Source organism: Carex rostrata, chromosome 9 (genome assembly GCF_964058835.1).
Source record: "Carex rostrata chromosome 9, lpCarRost1.2, whole genome shotgun sequence".
Taxonomy (NCBI): Eukaryota; Viridiplantae; Streptophyta; class Magnoliopsida; order Poales; family Cyperaceae; genus Carex; species Carex rostrata.
In genome coordinates, this window is record NC_135926.1 from 12,525,890 (window position 1) to 12,548,029 (window position 22,140).

Here is a 22,140-nt window from a genome sequence, read left to right on the forward strand (position 1 = left end):
TTTGTTAAATACTTAATAAATAGTAAAAAAAAATTGAAAAAAATGAAAAATTTGACATACAAGCACATTTTAATATATCCATTATGTTGAACGGTTTGAATTGACTATTTGAACTTTAAAAACTTTGTAAATGGAGAGTGTAATTCGGTGTCACAAAAAAAGGTGTAATTGGAATATATATATATAGAGAGAGATGGGCTATGGTGGATTGCAATGCATGGAGGGGTTTGTGCATTGGACCATAAATCTAAAATTCAAAATCTAAATGACCGATCCAAACCGTTCATCTTGTTCTCCATATTAATATGTGCTTGGAGACCAAATTTTACATTTTTCTGAATTTTTTTACTATTTATTAAGTATTTTACAAAATTGTTGATCCAACGGTGGCTGCTGATTTTACTGTTTTGTTAAGCCACCGTTGGATCAACAATTTTGTAAAATACTTAATAAATAGTAAAAAAAATTCAGAAAAATGTAAAATTTGGTCTCCAAGCACATATTAATATGGAAAACAAGATGAATGGTTTGGATCGGTCATTTAGATTTTGAATTTTAGATTTATGGTCCAATGCACAAACTCTTCCATGCATTGCAATGCACCATAGCCCATCTCTCTCTCTCTCTCTCTCTCTCTATATATATATATATATATATATATATGAGGAGGGTTCAAATGCCTCCATTTTTTGTGCCTCCACCATGCCTCCATTTTTAAAACTTTAATAACTCAAAATTTAAAACTTAAAAGTCAAAACAAAACCATTAGATGTGATCTATGTTATTTTATCTAGGTGCTCATAAAAAATTATCACATTCCAATTTTGTTTTTATGTGAATCAATAAGTAGAAAAATCAACGTCTAGAAATTATCCATATTAGTATGTTTTTTACAAGCTCTTGATGACAACCAAAATAAAATTGAAATGTCATAATTTTTTACACGTGCATAGATAAAATGATGTAGATCACATCCAATGGTTTATTTTGAATTTTAAGTTTTAAATTTTGAATTATTAAAGTTTTTAAAAATGGAGGCATTTGAACCCTCCTCTATATATATATATAGGTTGGCTAATATCAAATTGATTGTTTCTGAGGTCCCGTGCAACTAAGTCATTTTTCAATTTTCAAAGTTCAAAACATCAATCAGAACTGTTCAAGTTGATCTCTATATTAAAATGTACTTGGAGACCAAATTTTACATTTTTCAAAATTTTTTTACTATTTATTAAGCCACTTCGAAAATTGCTAATCCAACGTTGGTTCTGGTTTTACTGTTTTGTTAAGCCACCGTTGGATCAGCGATTTTAAAAGTGGCTTAATAAATAATAAAAAAAATCAGAAAAATGTAAAATTTGGTCTCCAAATACATTTTAATATAGATATCACATTTAAAGGTTTGGATCGACTTTTTGAATTTTAAAAATTAAAAAACAACTTAGTTGCACATAACTTCAGAAATAATCGATTTATTAAGCCACTTTGAAAATCTGAAAATCCGGGTGAACAATAAAAAACAGTAAAATTTTATGGACTACCGGATCGGTGATTTTCAAAGTGGCTTAATAAATAGTAAAAAAAATTCAAAAAATGTAAAATTTGGTCTCCAAGCACATTTCAATATGGAGAACAAGATGAACGGTTCGGATCGACGTTTGAAACTTTAAAATCGCAAAATATGAGTGTGAAGTAAAATAGTCGCTTTACTTCGCAACTCACCGTAACTCATATATGAGGAGGGATAGGATTACACCCTTTTTTTGGTGACACCGGTTACACCCCATGTTTACAAAGTCCAAACATTCGATCCAAACCGTTCAACTTGTTGGATATGTTAAAATGTGCTTGCAGATCAAATTTTACATTTTTCTGAATTTGTTTACTATTTATTAAGATGGGTACAAAAATTCAACGGTTTGAATATAGCGATTTTGTTAAATACTTAATAAATAGTAAAAAAATTCAAAAATATGTAAAATTTGATCTGCAAGCACATTTTAACATATCCAACAAGTTGAACGGTTTGAACTTTAAAAACTTTGAAAATGGAGAGTGTAATTTGGTGTCACCAAAAAAGAGTGTAATCGGATCCCTCACACACACACACACACACACATATATAGAGGAGGGTTCAAATGCACCCAAATGCACCATATTTTTCAAATCTTTTTTCTCTGTTTTCAAAGTCCGAATAGTCAATCCGAACCGTTAGATGCGATCTATATATTAAGATGTGCTTGGAGACCAAATTTTACATTTTTTGAAATTTTTTTACTATTTATTAAGCCACTTTGAAAATCGTTGATTTTACATTTTCTGGACCATTGGATCAGCGATTTTTCAAAGTCACTTAATAAATAGTAAAAAAATTCCGAAACATATAAAATTTGGTCTCCAAGCACATCTTAATATATAGATCGCATCTAACGGTTCGGATTGACTATTCGAGCTTTGAAAACGAAGAAAAAAAATAGGGTGCATTTGGGTGCACAAAAATTCGGGTGCATTTGAACCCTCCTTATATATAGAGAGAGAGAGAGAGAGAGAGATGGGCTATGGTGAGTTGCGAAGTAAAATGTGTTTCTACTTCACGTTGTATTTTTATTTTTAAAGTCCAAACGACCGATCCGAACCGTTAGATGTTTAATCCATATTGAAATGTGCTTGGAGACCAAATTTTACATTTTTTTGGAATTTGTTTACTATTTATTAAGCATTTTTTTAAATTGTTGTTTTGCTGTAAACAGTAAAAAAAAAGTAAAATTTTCTGGACCATCAGATCAGCGACTTTTAAAATTGCTTAATAAATAGTAAAAAAGTTCCAAAAAATGTAAAATTTGGTCTCCAAGCACATTTCAATATGGAGAATAAGATGAACAGTTCGGATCGACATTTTGAAATTTAAAATCACAAAATATGAGAGTGAAGTAAAATAGTCGCTTTACTTCGCAACTCACTGTAACCCATCTATATATATATATAAGGATGGTTCTTAGAAATTACGGAATATTTCAATGAACTTACATCTGGACAAACAGACAAACAATTGGATTTTCCAAGGTCACCGATTAGTCCTCCCGGCAACTTCTAGCAAATTTCTATCCTCGAGCATTGCCCCTTTATATATTTGTTTTAAGTTGAAACAATGACGTAATAATCAGAAATTACAACTCTAGCCTAGAGGTTTTTTTTTTTATTTTTGAAAAACTTGGCAGCGGCTGCCAAGGTACCTCTCTCTCTCTCTCTCTCTCTCTCTGTGAATTGTGATCGATCGGGTCGGATTTAGCCTAGAGGTTTTAACGATACCTTTTTACTCGATTCGTATCTATTCGATAAGGCCATAATGAATAATTTTTTTTTGTTAGTTTATAATTGGATACGAATATGGATCATAATTTTTTTTAATCAAATGAGTAAAAATATGGATAATAACTATTTCGTAACTGTTATTTTATATAGTATTCAAAAAATCCACTTAAATATATATTTGTACTTTTCAATTTTCTTTCTTTATAAAATCAATTTAGTGGAATTGATTGTACATTTATTTTTATTAGAAATATAATTTCATATGGGTAAAATGAATGATTTTTTTTTTATATTTAATTTGAAAAATATAATAAAACTAATTATTATTTTAGTATTATCATTTATTCACCAGTTACAGTTTCGTTATCCGATAATATTAACGGGTAAGGATAGGGTAGGATAAGATCAATTTTTAACGTGTTTGGCTAGTATAACATTAGTGTCATTTCAGCCTATATAACACCAATTCTAAAACCTATCAAATCGACTTCGAACGACTAATCCAAACTGTTCAAACCGATTTACAATATGAGTAATGCGTTTACATACAAATTTTTTATATTTTTGAGTTATTTTAGTATCAAATCAAGCAGTAAAAATATTGAAAAATTAATGTATTAAAATTAACTTAAAAACTCACACATTTGACCGCTTGACTTAATACTAAATAAATTTGAAAAGTTATAAATTTTGCATGTAAACACACAACTAATGAAGTAGATTGGTTTGAACGGTTTGGATTCACCGTTTGAAGTTGATTTGATAGGTTTTAGAGTTTGTGTTATATAGGTTAAAATGACACTGATGTTATACTAGCCAAACTCATTTTTAATGGATACGAGTAAAGTCAATTTTAATGAGTATGGGTATAAAAATACCTCCACTTGACCCGTACTTAGGGGTGTCAATGGATACGATACGGGTAGGGTGAAAGCATTTTCATACCCATACTCACTAAAAATGACATTATCCTTACCCATTAAGAATTGACTTTACCCTATCCTACCCTTACCTGTTAAAATTATCGGGTAACAAAACGGTAGCAAGTTCATAACAAAGAACACTATTATAATAATTAGTTTTATTATATTTTACAAATAGAACATCAAAACTCATTTATTTCGCACATATGCAATGACATTACTAATAAAAAATAAAAATTCAATCAATTTCAACTAAATTGTATTTTTTTTATAAAACAAGAAAATTCAAAAACAAGAATATATCTTGTGAGAAAATTTAATTATTTAATTAAAGAACAAGACATGCAAATAAAAGTAATATGTTTATTATTTTTCTTACAACAAAGACAATATACTAAATAACAAAAGTATTCACTAATTATTGCTCAAATGGTATTATATTATTATATTTTATATAATTATCCTATAGGGTAACGGATACGAAATAGTCTTTATATGTATCATTACCCGTTTAGCTAACGAAAAAAATCATTACACATATTCATACCCAATAAACTAATGAAAAAAATCTTACCCGTACCCATACCCATACCCAATAACTTAACGATTTTTTTTTTTTTATCTATACCTGTCTTATCAAATACGGTATGGATCGGATAAATGGTTAAAAGGGATTCATTGACACCCCTACCTGTACCGTAGCCATTATTGACACCCCTACTCTAACCTCTTTGTGTGCCTAACTGAGGGGGTTTTTTTTCGCTAAGTTAAAAATAATGTGGTCTATTAGTGTACGATCTGGGGTAGGGCTAATAAAAAAAGCTTGTGGTTTGTAATTCGGCGATGATTCGCAGTTGACTCATTCGCTATTCATATCATCTAAGTCTTACTCTTTTCAAAAATAGCAATTTTAATCATCTGTTTACCTCGCTGATGCTCACATATACTTGTACAGTGTGTGAACGAATGGCCATAGCTTATCTGAGTTAGGCATGCAACAGATGCTTGTAGTGTGTGAACGAATCCTAATTAAGTCCATGCCTGTTCCAATTTTGACCTAGATCGACTCGGTTGAATTATGTGATAGTTAGCTAGTCTCATAAATAATAAAATGGAATATTGATAGTTACGTATTAGTGCTACACTATTCATAAAATATGTCTTTTCATTAATGATATTCACAAATTAAAATTTGATTGATCATCTAAGATCCAAAATATTACGAAAAAAATATATTAAAAAGTTAGCTTATGTCAAAAGTTTGATATTTTTTTTATGGTTGGGATAAAATATACCAACAAATACATTGATAAATTTTTTTTTATATATACAAAGCCCTAAAGTTACTCTTATTCAGCTAATATATATAACATTTACAAGATTACTACCGTGACCTCTCAATATTTACACAAAACTCGTCCAAACGATAATTTCCATAGCCGTATCATAAATAAGACCATGTACTAATTTCCTTTTGTTAGAGGATAGCCTTTTATTCCTCTCGCCATAGGGCCCACGCGCCCTCCAGCTGTCCAAATAACATCCCAGAGAGTCCTTTGCCTCTCACTCTCAATCATGTAGAATTCCCCTCTCACTCTCAATCACCATGTTATGATAAGCGCCCAATTTAAGTCTCCTTGTAAAGAGACACTCCCACATTATATCCTTCACTCCATCACGTTAGAGTCACACAGGTGGCAACCTGACTGCACTATGCATCCTCTTACGCCGAAAACTTTCAGTGTCAGGATCTTATCCTCCAACATGCATGGGCCATACGAAAATCCTTACCCACATTAGCTGTTTTTTACTGTACCAAACTCAACCTTTCTCCAGCATGAGCCGTATGACTTTTCTTATATATATATCTTCCTACGAAGAAATACCAAGCTACTATATATTCAACAAGAATGAGACACCTTTCGCGAGGATAAAAAAGTGACTTTTTGCGACGGACTACTCTCATTCTTCAGCTTTTTCTTTTTGCGACGGTACTTTTCGCGAGGGAGTACCGTCATAAATTTGTTTTTTCTCTCGCAAAAAGTATCTACATTGTTGTATGCGTACGTACGTACGTACGTGCATGAATAATATACGTGTACGTAACATGTGTATACTTCATTTTGGTTGAAGAATTAAAAAAACATCAACTACGTACCGTTGCATTTCAAAAAAAAAAAAAAAAAACTATACGTACCGCAGGGGTTTGCTCATTTTTTGTATTTTTAAAAATTAAAAAAATCCATTTGTCAAAAAAATAAATTAATTATTTTTTCTTCAAAAATAATTAGGACTGAATTAATGAATCCGTTATTCCTATCTAGATTGAAGCAATAGTTCAGTTTACACTTTGTCGTATCTTTACACGACCGGTAACACATATAATTAGAAGAAAGAAAAACACAACCGAATCAAACCGAATCATTGATTTGGTCCATTCAGGATTTCAATATCCAACTATCTACTCTACTCTTTTCTGAGAGGCACTGAACCATTAAATTCAGTCCATAATATATAGAGAGACAGATATGTATGATCAACTGTATATATAGAGGATAACTGAATCAATGATTCAATCGGAATTTATTATTTTTATAGAAAAATAATCATCAATTTATTTTAAATCGAATTTTTATTTTATTTTATTTAAAAAAAATTGGGATAATGTGATAATGTCCGCTGCCGTGGAGAAATGGATCAGTCTAGATTCTAGATGAACTTTTTATACGATCGAACAAGCTTCCGAAGATATATACAATCCGATATGATGACATCATGGAATCAGATTTGACATTTATTTTAGACATCTATAATTTTGTCAGCTAACTTTTGTAATGCATCCCTTTTTATACTTTTTCGACTGTAATTTTTAATCTTTCAAGGAGAAAATTTAGATTTTAGTTTTCAAATCTGATAACTGCGCGCCTCTGATTCAATCACCGGTTACATTTCTTAATTCTAACCACTTTTGATGATCTGGATCATTTTTTTAGATTAGAAGGTTGCCGGTGTATTTACAGCTGATACTAGCTAGTGCATATTAATCAAGCCATTAAATCTAATATATAAAGTTCTTATACATATCTTATTAGGAAGAAAAAAAAACCAATACATATAACTCAAAAGTATTTTATGCATCTCATTTGAAAGAGAAATAGAGTAAAAGGTGTTGGTAGTTTTTTATCTCAAAATTCTTAACATATTGTCGGAAAAATTGACGAGATTGATAGGAGGAAAAAAAAGAAAGAGTGGGTGCAAGTCTAGCTTCTAAGTGCAGACTTTATATATAGCATATAAAGTCCTTAAACCTATGCGTGCAAATTTTATACATAGCATATCAAGAAGGAAAAAAACACAAACATGAATATAGCTAAAAAATATTTCATTATGGATCTCATTTGAAAAAGATAATCGAATAAAAAACGTTCGTAGTTTTAGATTCACAAAATTTCTCACAGATTGTTAGAAAATAAGACGAGATTAATCAAAGAAAATAAAAGTGGGTACAAATTTTTAAAAAGGTTGAGAAAATAAAAGTGGGTGCAAATCTTTAAAAATGGTTCAAAATGCAATCTCTATACATAGCAAATGAAGGCTTTAAATCTACACGTATAAATCTTTAAACCTAGCATATGAAGTATTTAAATCTAGCAATATCAAGTTTTTACACGTAGATTATCAAAATGAAAAAAGAAGAAAAGAAATACATATATAACTCAAAAGTACTTCATCATATATTTCATTTGAAAGGAAAAATCAAGTAGATTATGTTTGTAATTTTGGATTCACAAAATTTATACATAGGTTATCAGAGGGATTATGTTTGGAATATATACTGGTTAGATTCTTCTTTTTAGTTTGGAGGTAATTAACTGAGAGAAAAAATAATTAGCAGTTGAATTAGTTGGAGGACGCGGTCCGAGATAGATTCTTAGGGGCATAACATTCTCTCTTTAGTTTTTTATATTATTTTTTTAAAATCAAATTATTTTTTAATGACTAAGTTATTAAAGATAAATATTGAGGATGTAAGTTTGTCCTCCTCCTGAAAGTCTTAAGGATATTAGATAATATCAAGTGCCAACGAGCGAAAACTTAAAAATTCGCTATTTGGAGCGTAGAGTCCTTATTTTGATCAAAGCACGACAATGAGTAAATTCAGTCGTCGGAGGGCGACAGCAGTCGAAAGAGCGGATCCGGTCATGGAGCGAGATGAAGATTAAGGTATTATGGTGATTATGAGTGTATATAAGTAGGATTAGAAGAGTAGATCTAAGAATTTAGAGGGTGATTAAAGGTGATTAGAGTAATTTTAAGTAATTTAGAGGATTTTGTGAGAATAAAGAAGTAGATTTGAGAATTAGAGTCGCTTGACTCATTGTAAATATTTTTTTATCAATCAAATTGTTAGTAGGCATTAAAGCCGATAACTTTAAAAAAAAATAGTTTTGCTTTTCTTCTTTTTGAAATTAGAGAGCAAATAGCAAGTTCCAGAGCTAAATGATCACTAATTATGTTTAACTTATAACTATTATTAGATTAAATAATAGAGTGAGACTATTGTATTATGTATAGTGTGGATTGGTTCGTACTATAAATTAATATTTTATTTTTTAAAACTCTAACAGTCGATCCAAACTGTATTGTATGATCTCGATATGAATATATATTTATAAATTAAATTTAGAATTATTTAATTTTTTTTATAGATGAGTAGAAAATTATTGTTTTTGGATTGTCTAAAATTTTCATTTTTTAAAATTTTCAGATCAAATGATTATTTACCCATCTCAAAAAATTGAATGATTCAGATAGCTGTTATGATTTTCAAATTGAAAATTTGAATTCATAGTGAGTGCTAATATGAGCTACTATGCATATTACCATAGCCTCACTCTAAATATATATATTTGCAATTTTAAATATAGAATGGATATTAATATTAAAAAAAGTCTTAACTGCAAGTATAAAATATGAATAAATTTAATTCTCAAGTCAACGGAATCAAATATGAAATTATTTTCCTATCATAACCCTGTGCTTTATCTGTTGAATGTAGGGCTGAAAACGGAGCCGGATAATCCGCTTCGAATCCGATCCGTATCCGCTTAATATCCAGATTCGGATTAAACGGATTCGGATATTTTCGGATACGGATTCGGATAATATTCTAATTCACTGAATAGGAACCGGATTCGGATACGGATCCGGAACATAATCTGTAAACGGACCGGATATCCGATACTATCCGGATTGAAACGGAGCGGGTTTCTTAAGTGAACAATAGCCCAGTTATCTTGAGAATTGAGTCCGCTTTCTCCAAATGGTGACCTTTTAACTTTTTTGAATCCATCTAGCTCTTCACGGGGGTTGAGAACTTGAAATGTCCAGCTAAGCAACCTTTCACGTGGGATGAAAAGGGAAGTAAAGCTTGGTATATAAATGCCTCACATTGAATTTGATTTTTGTTGTGGGACTAACTTCTTCTCTTGACCGGAGCAAATTTTTTATTGTTTCACTGTTTCAAAAGAATGATAAACCAGAGGCGTTAATACTTCAAACAATAGGCATTATTAATTATTTGCTACTGTATGAATTTATCTTATATTTGATTTTGTTTACCTTGTCTTAATTGGTCTTCTATTTCGAATTGATTTCAAACTTTTTTGCTCCCAAGTACGTATTCGTTTCGTATCCGTCAATTATCCGTTCCGTATCCGTATCCGTTTAAGGCGGATTTGGTTTTGAATTTTGATATCCGTTTACTATCCGTATCCGTATTCGTATCCGCTCATTATCCGACGGATGCGGATATGGTATCAGCATTATCCGCTCCGTTTTCACCCCTAGTTGAATGCCGAAATTTTTATTACTAGAAAATTAATTAATTAAATATCAATAATGGAGAACGAATCTAAGTTTTTTCCGAGATATAGGGAAAACGTGATAGTTTATAACGTCCTCTGGACACTGGAACAGTGTCAGTTCCTGCCAAAATAGTGCCAATTCTTGACCAAAACAATGCCAATTTCTGCCAAAAACAGGGTCTGTTTCTGGCAGAAACGCCAGAAATAGAGGACGAAACAGTCTGTTCCTGGCCGTGATGGTCTATAATGTCCAAATGACGTTATAAACTATCACGTTTTTCCTATATCTTGAAAAAACTCAAATCCGTTCTCCATTATCGATATTTATTTAAATAATTTTCTATTAATAAGAAATTCGGTGAATGCTGATAGCCCCACCGGTTTTGACTTGTAAAGAGCCAACTGGTATTCTTGGAATATATACTGGCTTGATTTGACATTAGCTAGAATAGCGAAATTTGATAATAGTAAATAAGAATAGAGAAAAAATAGTGATTTTTAGATTACTGCGAAAATGGTGCTATTCGGATTGGTAAAAATGTTGTTTGGATTGTATATTTGGAATAGTGAGTAGCTGTAACCGATAAATAATAGTGTTAACAATGTGCTAATTAAGAGAAAATATAGGCAAGTGGGGTCTTAAACGAATTGTCACAATGTGAAGATAACATAAAGTAGTATTATTTTTTTATTTTGAGACTGTGTTGGCGAAAATCTGAGAAATTTTTTTTTTCCTCTCTTCACACTTCCAAATAGTAGTTATTCCAACATTTAGAAGGAAAAGAGAATAGCAGTTATTCTAGCTATTCCAAATTGCAAAAATATTATTTGAATGCACATTGCTATTCCGAATAGCCTCTATTCTAGAATAGCTTCTATTCTTGACACATCCAAACATACCCTGGCAGGAACATAACCTCTATTGTAGAATGATTCAAATAAAATTTTCACCGACCAAGCCCACAAGAACATGATTTTTTTTTTATAAATCATAATTAGAAAAGAAAAATTATGAAACCAACATCATTTCTTTTTTTTTTTAAACAAAAACTATAAGAATTGAAATGTCATTTCGGTCACGATTTTTTTTTAGATCGAAATGGCAATTTGGTCTAGGTATTTTTACAACTTTTGCAATGTATTTTTTTCCTCGAAATATGTGAAAACGACTGGGACCGAAATGACAATTCGGTCCCCCTAAAAAAAAAAGAGACCGAAATGACATCTCGGTTTTTATGATTTTTGTAAAAAAACAAAGCAATCAAGTTTGTTTGGTAAAATTTATTTCTTTATTTATGGTTTCCAAAAAAAATTCCAAGAACATTGGTAAAATGTTTGCTGGTAAAGGTGCTTCCATTTTTTTAGATTTGTCTATAATTATGTTTTGGTGTATTCCATATGTATTATTTATGGGCTATGAAAGTTGGCTGCCAAAAAATATCAAAATTTCAAATTTATACATGTTTTGGATAAAAGTTAAAATCTATCCAATCTGATAAATAATTTACAGAAAATAAGCTCTATGTTCGGACAGATTTGGAATTTTGTTGAAAATGTGTATTGATTTGGAAATTTAGAATTTTTTTGAATATTAATAAAAATTTCTGGGTTGGCTTGGTATCTATTTTATATAGTAAGTGATGAATTAGAAAATTAAGAATAGAAAGATGGATAAATAAGTGTTATATAATTTTATTACTAGATAATTAGTAATAATAGAAAGATGGATAAAAAAGTTAACGGATAAAAAATACAAAATTTCAATATATACGGGCTTAGCATTTTTCTATCTATAATACTTTTTATTAATAGTGGAAAATAGGTTGTCATTAATTATTTTGACAAAATAATATCTATCATAATCAGCTATAAAATTTATGGACTAACTCCAAAATTTTGAAACGAAATGATTTAACAAAGAGTGGATGATCCATAAAAGAGAAGGGTTCTAATACCTCGTGTCTTTCATATCTCATAATATCTCATATTTTATATTTTTGTTTTCAAAGACTAAATTGTCTAATCCATACTAAAATATATTTGAGGATAAAATTTTATAATTTTTGGAACTTTTATACTATTTTTTAAGATAGGTACAAAATTACTATTTTTTTAAGATAGGTACAAAAATTATAAAATTCTAACTCCAATCATATTTTAGTATGGATATCATGTTGACTGGTTCAGATTAGCAATTTAGATTTTAAAAATAAAAATACAAAATGTATGAGGTATTGAAACCCTCCTCTCCATAAAATATTGAGCAACTTGAATCGACAAATGGACATAAAATCAAGATTTGAAGTATTTGTATTTTGATTGAAACACAAATGTTTGAACCCTTGCAAATATTTGATTAAATACGAACTGGAAATTGTAAAAGGTTTATATTTGCGTGTGGAGTCCGGATACAGAGGAGATTTGAGGAGATTTGGATCTGAATTAATATATAAGATATGAATCTAGTTGGAAGATTCTTAGTACAAACAAGCACATTCAAAATATGACCCGTAAATTAATTTATTGTCAGAAGACCATTCCTTTGAAATTTTTTTATAAACCATAATTAGAAAAAATATTTTTACCAAACCAACATAATTACTTTATTTTTTTACAAAAACCACAAGAACCGAAATGACATTTCGGTCTCGCATTTTTTTTTCTTGGGATCAAAATGCCAATTCAGTCCCCACTGATTTCATAGATTTTCAGGGAAAATGATGTGGCCATTGGTGTAATACATGGGACTGAGATGTCATTTCTATCCAGTGTTTTTTTCAGCTGGGACCGAATTGACATTTCGGTCCCATGTATTTTTTTTTTTAAAATACCATTCTTCTCCCTCCAAAAAAAAAAAATATTAACATGCAAATCCAATTAAATATTGACATACATGACAGACAAACCTAATTAAATATTAACATTCATTTGATTACTCTACATTATTCTACAATTACGCTACAAAAATCTAAATTACACTAAAAAAATTAAATCATTCAACAATTGATTAATCCTATAAGCAAAGAGTTAAATTACTTGCAAACTAAATAATTCTACAATTAATAGGAGTCTGGCTAATTTGCTGCCGGTAGCACTTCGGCGAGGTGCTTACGGGGTCATATTAGCATATTTGATGTTCAAACAACAAATTCAAACCGTTAGATGTTCAATCTACATTAAAATCTGCTTGGAGACCAAAATTTACATTTTTTGGAATTTTTTTACTATTTATTATGCTGGTTTGAAAACCGTTGTTTTCAATGCTTCAGAAATTTAATAAAAACAGCGGTTTTCAAATCAGATTAATAAATAGTAAAAAAATTCCAAAAAATGTAAAATTTGGTCTCCAAGCAGATTTTAATGTAGATTGAACATCTAACGGTTTGAATTTGTTGTTTGAACATCAAATATGCTAATATGACCCCGTAAGCACCTCGCCGAAGTGCTACCGGCAGCAAATTAGACAGTCCCAATTAATAGTTACACTACATAAACTTAAATTACACTAAAAAAAAATCATTCAACATTTGATTTGTACTACATGCAAAAAGCTAAATTGCGCAAACTAAAAAATTTTACAATTAATAATTACACTACATAAACTTAAATTACACTAAAAAAAATTATTCAATAATTGATTTATACTACATGCAAAAAAACTAAATTACTCTACATGCAAACTAAATAATTCTACAATTAATAATAACACTACAAAAACTTAAATTATACTAAAAAATTAAATCATTCAACAATTGATTTATAATACATGCAAACTAAATAATTCTACAATTACTACAAAAGTCATTTATACTACAAAAACTAAATTCGGTCACAGTTTTACCAACACGCAGCCACAGAAAATTCCAAAACCACAAGGGACCGAATTGCCAATTTGGTCCAGGGGTTTTTGGATTTTCTGTGGCCGCGTATTGAAAAAACTGTGAAATCAGTGTGGACCGAATTAGCATTTTGGTCCAAAAAAAAATATGAGGTTGAAATGTCATTTCGGTCCTTATAGTTTTTGTAAAAAAAAAATAATGTTTGGTAAAAATGAATTTTCCAATTATTGTTTATAAAAAAATTCCATTCCTTTCTCTTGATGCCGTATTTGAGACAATGTACCGACCGGGTAGGTGCTAACTGCTAACATTAAAGAGGAAATTTTTGACTGGTGGAAAGGATCTGACATAGGAGATTTGTTTTTTGACGAATCCATCTCAATTCTTGTTCGTTACTATCAGCAAGATTCTCAAGAATAAGATCTCACATTTTGACATGATACCAAATTTCTCATTGGTGAAACAAGATCTCACAACAATCGAAGTTTTCTTTGACTAGCTCATCTAAATCCTCAAATCCATCTCATCAAAATCTATGGTCGGATGCTGACAAATACGTATTCCGATGAGTATCACTACTACAAATAAAAAATATATATATTTATTATCGCTTATTTACTATCGGATGTGCTTCTGTACATATGATATACGTAATGAGTAGCAACACTGTAATTACATTAAATTTTTTATTGTATGTTCGGCAAATATAACCGATGATGTTGATGGACCCCCTCCTTTTTCATCGGTTAAATTTTACGAACATTGGTTTAGCTAAACGGACGATGGCACTGAGGAAGTTACTTTTACCATCCGTTGGTGATAATACAAAGTAATAACAACTCGTTACCATATTGAACCGATGGCATATTTTTAGGGACAACGTTTTGTAAATAATTAGAACCTTGGGTTTAGTATACACTATCTTCTCCATATATTAAACCGATGGTGATGATGTTATATTATATATAGAGTTAGGCTGGGTGCTATGGATAGCATAGTGGCCTCTATGCTACGGCTCAATATTCGAGTTTTCAAAATCCAAACGGTCGATCCGAACCGTTCATCTTATTCTCCATATTAATATCTGCTTGGAGACCAAATTTTACATTTTTCTGAATTTTTTTACTATTTATTAAGTATTTTACAAAATTGTTGATCCAACGGTGGCTGCACAAAACAGTAAAACCGTTGGATTAGCGATTTTCAAAGTGGCTTAATAAATAGTAAAAAAATTCAGAAAATTATAAAATTTGGTCTCCAAGCAGATATTAATATGGAGAATAAGATGAACGGTTCGGATCGACCGTTTGAATTTTGAAAACTCGAATATTGAGCCGTAGCATAGAGGCCACTATGCTATCCATAGCACCCCAGCCTAACTCATTATATATATATATATATATATATATATATATATATATATATATATACATACAGAGAGAGAGAGAGAGAGAGAGTGACTAATGTGCATTCGAATGTATATGGGCCGAAATACATACAATTCAAATTCGACTTTTCAAAATTCAAACGGTAGATCCGAACCATTCAACTTGTTCTCCATATTAATATGTGCTTAGAGACCAAATTTTACATTTTTCTGAATTTTTTTACTATTTATTAAGTATTTTACAAAATTGTTGATCCAACAGTAAAATCAGCAGCCACCGTTGGATCAACAATTTTGTAAAATACTTAATAAATAGTAAAAAAAATTCAGAAAAATGTAAAATTTGGTCTCCAAGCACATATTAATATGGAGAACAAGATGAACGGTTCGGATCGACCGTTTGAATTTTGAAGAGTCGAATTTGGACCGTATATATTTCGGCCCATATACATTCGAATGCACATTAGTCACTCTCTCTCTCTCTCTCTATATATATATAGTAAGGCTACGGTGCTATAGGTTGCATAGAGGGCCTCTATGCAACGGCTCAATATTCGAGTTTTCAAAATCCTAACGGTCAATCCGAACCGTTCTACAAGATTTCCATATGAATATGTACTTGCAAACCAAATTTTATATTTTTTATAATTTTTTACTATTTTTTTAGATTTTTAGATTTTTAGAAAATCAAATATCTGAATGGTGCAGAATATTTTAGATCAAGTGATTTTCTAAAAATCTAAAAAAAATAGTAAAAATATTCTAAAAAATATAAAATTTGGTTTGCAACTACATATTCATATCGGGATCATGTTGAATGGTTCGGATCGACCGTTAGGATTTTAAAAACTCGAATATTGAGCCGTTTCATAGAGGCCCTTTATGCAACCGATAGCACCGTAGCCTTACTCAATATATATATATTGACTTGGCTACGGTGCTATGGGTTGCATAGAGGCCTCCCGTGCTACGGCTCAATATTAGAGTTTTTAAAATCCTAACGGTCGATCAGAACCGTTCATCTTGTTCTTCATATTAATATGTGTTTGGAGACCAAATTTTACATTTTTTTGGAAATTGTTTACTATTTTTTTAGATTTATTGAAAATCATTGTTTTTCAGACAAATCTGGACCATAAAAAACAGCGATATTCAATAAATCTAAAAAAATAGTAAACAATTTCCAAATAATGTAAAATTTGGTCTCCAAACACATTAATATGGAGAACAAGATGAACGGTTCAGATTGACCGTTAGGATTTTGAAAACTCGAATATTGAGCCGTAGCACGGGAGGCCTCTATGCAACCCATAGCATATTAGTCAAATCCTATATATATATATATAGAGAGAGAGAAAGATGGGCTATGGTGCATTGCAATGCATAGGCACCCTTGTGCATTGGACCATAAATCACCGATTCAAAGTCCAAATGACCGATCCAAACCATTCATCTTGTTCTCCATATTAATATGTGCTTGGAGACCAAATTTTACATTTTTTGGAATTTTTTTACTATTTATTAAGCCACTTTGAAAATCGCTGATCCGATGGTCCAGAAATTTTTACTGTTTTTACTGTTCATCCAGATTTTCAGATTTTCAATAAATCTAAAAAAATTCCAAAAAATGTAATTATTATTATTATTATTATTATAATAATAATTATTATAATAATACTAATAATAATTATTATTATTATTAGGTTTGATTTTACAGTTTTCTCTGGCTAGATTTTAGGTGGAGATGCTCATTGCAATTAAATCACAGAAATAGGAAGCCTCTAGGGTTCAGATGATATCCTTGTAATTAACCAAAATATATTTAAGACACTCATGTCTACCCGCATATGACACAGTCACTAACTCGCATGCAGTATAGACCATCCCGTAGACAGGACTGCAAATCGATACTATAGTTCCCCTCAGATATCAGGGTTCAATCTTATGCGTATTTGAAAGGTTCTCCAATTTTAAAGATTAGCTTGTGGGGAACAATTCAGATTGTCACATGATGTAATCTAATTGACTTACTCACACCAACCCAATTAATCACATTCCCTTACTACTCGCTAAGTAGTAACCCTAAACCTTACTTATTACTAAGTAATAAATAAATTTCTAATTATAATTCGACATGCAATATATACTCAATATCCTTCCAAGGGAGCCCACTAGATTCTAACCCTAGTCTTTGAACAGCTGCCAAGTCTCGTTAGCCGAAGTGTTTATAGTTCTCACTTATATTCCACTCACACCGAAATACAATGACTTAACACCTATATGTGGAGGACATTGGCATATAGTAGACAGAACTATGTACGCAATGATACGATTCAGTAACAATTCAAAGAATAACAAAATCTTAAATAGACATAAGAGAAAAATAAATATACTAAGAAATAATATAGAATTCAATTACATCCAAACCCTAGATATTAGAAAATTAGCTACTCAAAGCCATGGCAAAATAAAAGGAATAAAATAAGAAAGACATAACCACAACCCTTGAAAATTAAAGAACTCTTGCCTCATTAGATGACATTTTCTTCTTCTACCTTTGACTTCAAGCGCTTCCCTTCTCTATTCTAGAATTTGCACACTATTCTACTCTAATTTCTGAACTTACACAACTAAAACACGCACACTAAATCCTATTACATGTAGGGGTGTCAACGGGTATGATACGGGTTGGGTGGAGATATTTTCATACCCGTACCCGTTATGATAACGAAAAAAATCTTTACCCTTTCCCGTCTTTTCGAATACGGTACGGGTCGGGTAAACAGATAAAAAAGTGCTATTAACATTTCGATTTGTGCTTTCAATAAAATATTTTTCAAAATAGGAAAAAAAATAATGAATACAACTAATTTGTATTATGAAAATTTAATAAAATATAAAATTTTATTGTATCATGTATCATCTTCATACAAATATATATCTATCTATATAATTTTATTTTTAAAAATGATCTTATACGAAAACATGTAAGATAACGGAAAAAAATCATTACCCTTATCCGTACCCAATTAGCGAAAGGAAAAAAATCTTACCCTTACCCATGTTTTCGGATACGATACGGGTCGGGTAAACGGGTAAAAGGGTGTCATTGACACCCCTAATTACATGAGGGGTTTATATAGCATTTCTAAAGGGTCTAGCCAAGTGGAAGTAGTGGAGATCATGGGGGCCAATTTTGGCCTCCCGTGCCATAAATAATATACCATGAATAGACTTCCAATCTTAGCATTGAAGTAAGCTCGTTCTTCTGGAAGGCTACTGCTTGAAATTCGCACCAACGACTGAGATTTAATCCAACCAAAAACAGTCCACGAATTGAATCCGTGTGCCCATGCGGCTAGGCACTGAGCCCGCATGCAGTAAGCTCCAGTCTGCACGGCACCTGACTTAGATGATTTTCTATGTTTTTCACCTTGTTGTGCACTTTGTGTGAGGTGTTGCATGCTCCATGTGATGCCATATTTTGACGCTATCTTTAGAAATGACTTAAATATGACATTTTTGCTCCGTTTTTAACCTAAATACGCAACTTTCTCCAAAACCTACCAAAATAGCCTAAAAACACGTTTGCACTATATAATAACCCAGTTATATATTAAATATCATATTAACTTATTTCTAACAACAAACATGAGTTATTGTAGTGGTAAAGATATTTGTGTGCTCAATATTTATCTAATATACTTACATCCTCAATACTTATCTTTAATAACTTAGTCACTAAAAATAATTTGATTTTAAACGAAAAATAACTCATGTTTACCACTACAAAAATATATATTTTTAAATATTTACTTCTTGAGCAGATAACTCATGTTTACCATGACAAAAATAATTTAATTCTAACAATAAAAAGAAAATTTTCTAGTGTACCCATACTAAATTTCAAAATAGCCAATTTCTCTATTAATAATACCATAATATCCAATATCTCCGTAAAAACTTATAATCATTTTTTTTATCCCTTTCATTTATTCAATCTATTATTTAATTAATTTAAAACTGAAATAGACAAATATACCCTTCTCCCTCCTCTTTTCTTCTCCTTCAGATGGTGATTTTTGAGCGGACATACATGATGAACATGATTACCCTTCTCCCTTCTCCTCTTTCCTTTTTCAGAAGGACAACTCACTCAACCTGACTAAGGCATTTCTTTTCATGGTGAACATGATTGTATTTGTATCTGTGATCCTCACGCTAGCCTGGATTGGGTCCCCTTGCCTTCTCTATTTTAGTCGATCTTTTGTTTCATTGAAATTTAAGTATTTCGAAAAAGGGAAGGTAACACAATTGGCTAGAAAAATGTCATAGAGTTGTTATATCCAAAGATCGAGGGTTTGATTCCTCCTCACGAACCTTGGTAGCTACTACCAAGTTTTAAAAAAAAATATATATATTTAAGTATTTCAATTTTCAGTCTATTGATAAAACTTGTTAATTACATTCTCAACTAAAGATATACGTTATTCCTTAATTAAAGCAACATAATTTGTGCATATACTGCCCAAATTTGGCATGCTGGGCAGATGGGGGTACTCAAGCCAAGTGACCACCCAATTACATTCTCCCTACTTAAAATCATGTATGTCCGCTCAAAAATCACCTTCTGACCACTTATCCAATGCTGATTGGTACAATGAAGGAGAAGGAAAGAGGAGGGAGAAGGGTATATTTGTCCATTTCAGTTTTAAATTAATTAAATAATATATTGAATAAATGAAAGGGAATAAAAAAAATGATTATAAGTGTTATGGGAATATTAGATATTATGGTATTTTGATGAGGAAATTAACTATTTTGAAATTTTGGATGGGTACACTAGAAATTTTCCCACAATAAAATATTTATCTTTTGAAATATAGTGAGGTTATGGTATTATGTATAGTGTGGATTGGTTCGTATTACAGATTAATATTTTAAATTTTAAAATTCTAACAGTTAATTCAAATCGTTTAATATAGTCTTGATTTGAATATGTACTTGTAAATCTAATTTTATATGGTTTATAATTATTTAATTTTCTTTAGATATGAGTAAAAAAAATCACTGTTTTGTGGATTGTCTAAAATTTTCATATCAAATGATTATTTACCCATCTCAAAAAATTGAATGATTCATATAGCTGTTATAATTTTCAAATTGAAAATTTGAATCTATAGCGTGTACCAATATGAACTGCTATGCATATTACCATAGCCTCACTCTAAATATATCTATTTGCTATTTTAAATATAGAAAGAATATTAATATTAAAAAAAAGGACTTAACTGCAATTATAAAATATGAATAAATTTAATTCTCAAGTCAACGGAGTCAAATATGAAATTATTTTTCTATTTATAACCCTGTGCTCTATCTGTTGAATGCTGATAGCCCCACCGATTTTGACTTGGAAAGAGCCAACTGGTATTTTTGGAATACTGCCTTGATTTGACATTAGCCCATAGAAAGTTTTCACCGATCAAGCCCACAAGAACATGAATTTTTTCTATAAACCATAATTAGAAAAATAAAACTATGAAACTAATATGATTACTTTTTTTTTACAAAAATTATAAGAACCAAAATATCATTTCGGTCCCGAATTTTTCTTTTTGGACAGTTGGACAAAAATGGCAATTCGGTCCATGTATTTTCACAATTTTTAAACGTATTTTTTCCTCGAAATCTGTGAAAACGGCTGGGACCGAAATGACAATTCAGTCCCAAAAGAAAAAAAAAAAGTTTCGAAATGGCATCTCGGTTCTTATGATTTTTGTAAAAAACAAAATAATCAAGATGATTTGATAAAATTTATTTTCTTATTTATGGTTTCTAAAAAAAAAATTCCAAGAACATCGCTAAAATGTTTGCTGGTAAAGGTGCACCCATTTTTTTTAGATTTGTCTGTAATTATGTTTTGATGTATTCCATATGTATTATTTATGGGCTATGAAAGTTGCTCCCAAAAAATTATCAAAACTACAAATTTATACACGTTTTGGATAAAATTTAAAATATGTCCAATCTGATAAATAATTTACAGAAAATAAGCTCTATGTTCGGACGGATTTGGAATTTTGTTCAAAACGTGTATTGATTTGGAAATTAATATTTTTTTGAATATTAATAAAAATTTCTGAGTTGGCTTGGTATCTATTTTATATAGTAAGTGATGAATTAAAAAAATAACAATAGAAAGATGGATAAATAAGTGTGATATAATTTTATTACTAGATAATTACTAATAATAATTTATACAAATATAAAAAAAGAGCCTGATAATTGTACCCCAAACAAAATCTCCGAGCGCGTCTCTCAAGTAGTTAACAGAAAAAACTTCCAATATATCTAACTTTTATTTCCAGTGTTAATATCCAAATATTTAAAGCTATGTTTATAACATTTTACAATGCTACTCGCAAATATTTAAACCTCTGTCTGCAAGCATTAAAATTCTAAATCTGTATAGTTTTAATTTCTAACTACTTTTATTTTCAAGAAAAAAATGGAAAGATCCTTTCACCCACTTTTATTTTTATTTTTTCTCTGATCATTCTCATTCATTTTCTCGACGATCCATGATGAATTTTGCGAATCTAAAAATATTAACGTTTTTATCTGATTTTCTCTTTCAAATGAGATCCATGAAGAATAACTTTTGAGTTATATTTGTGTCGTAATTTTTTTACCACTTTAAATCTTTGTGACTTTCAGTTTTTGTTTTATAATTTTGCTTCAAAATAATTTAAACCTCTGTTCACAAGCATATAAACCTCATGCATAAGTAAATAAACCTCATTAATAAC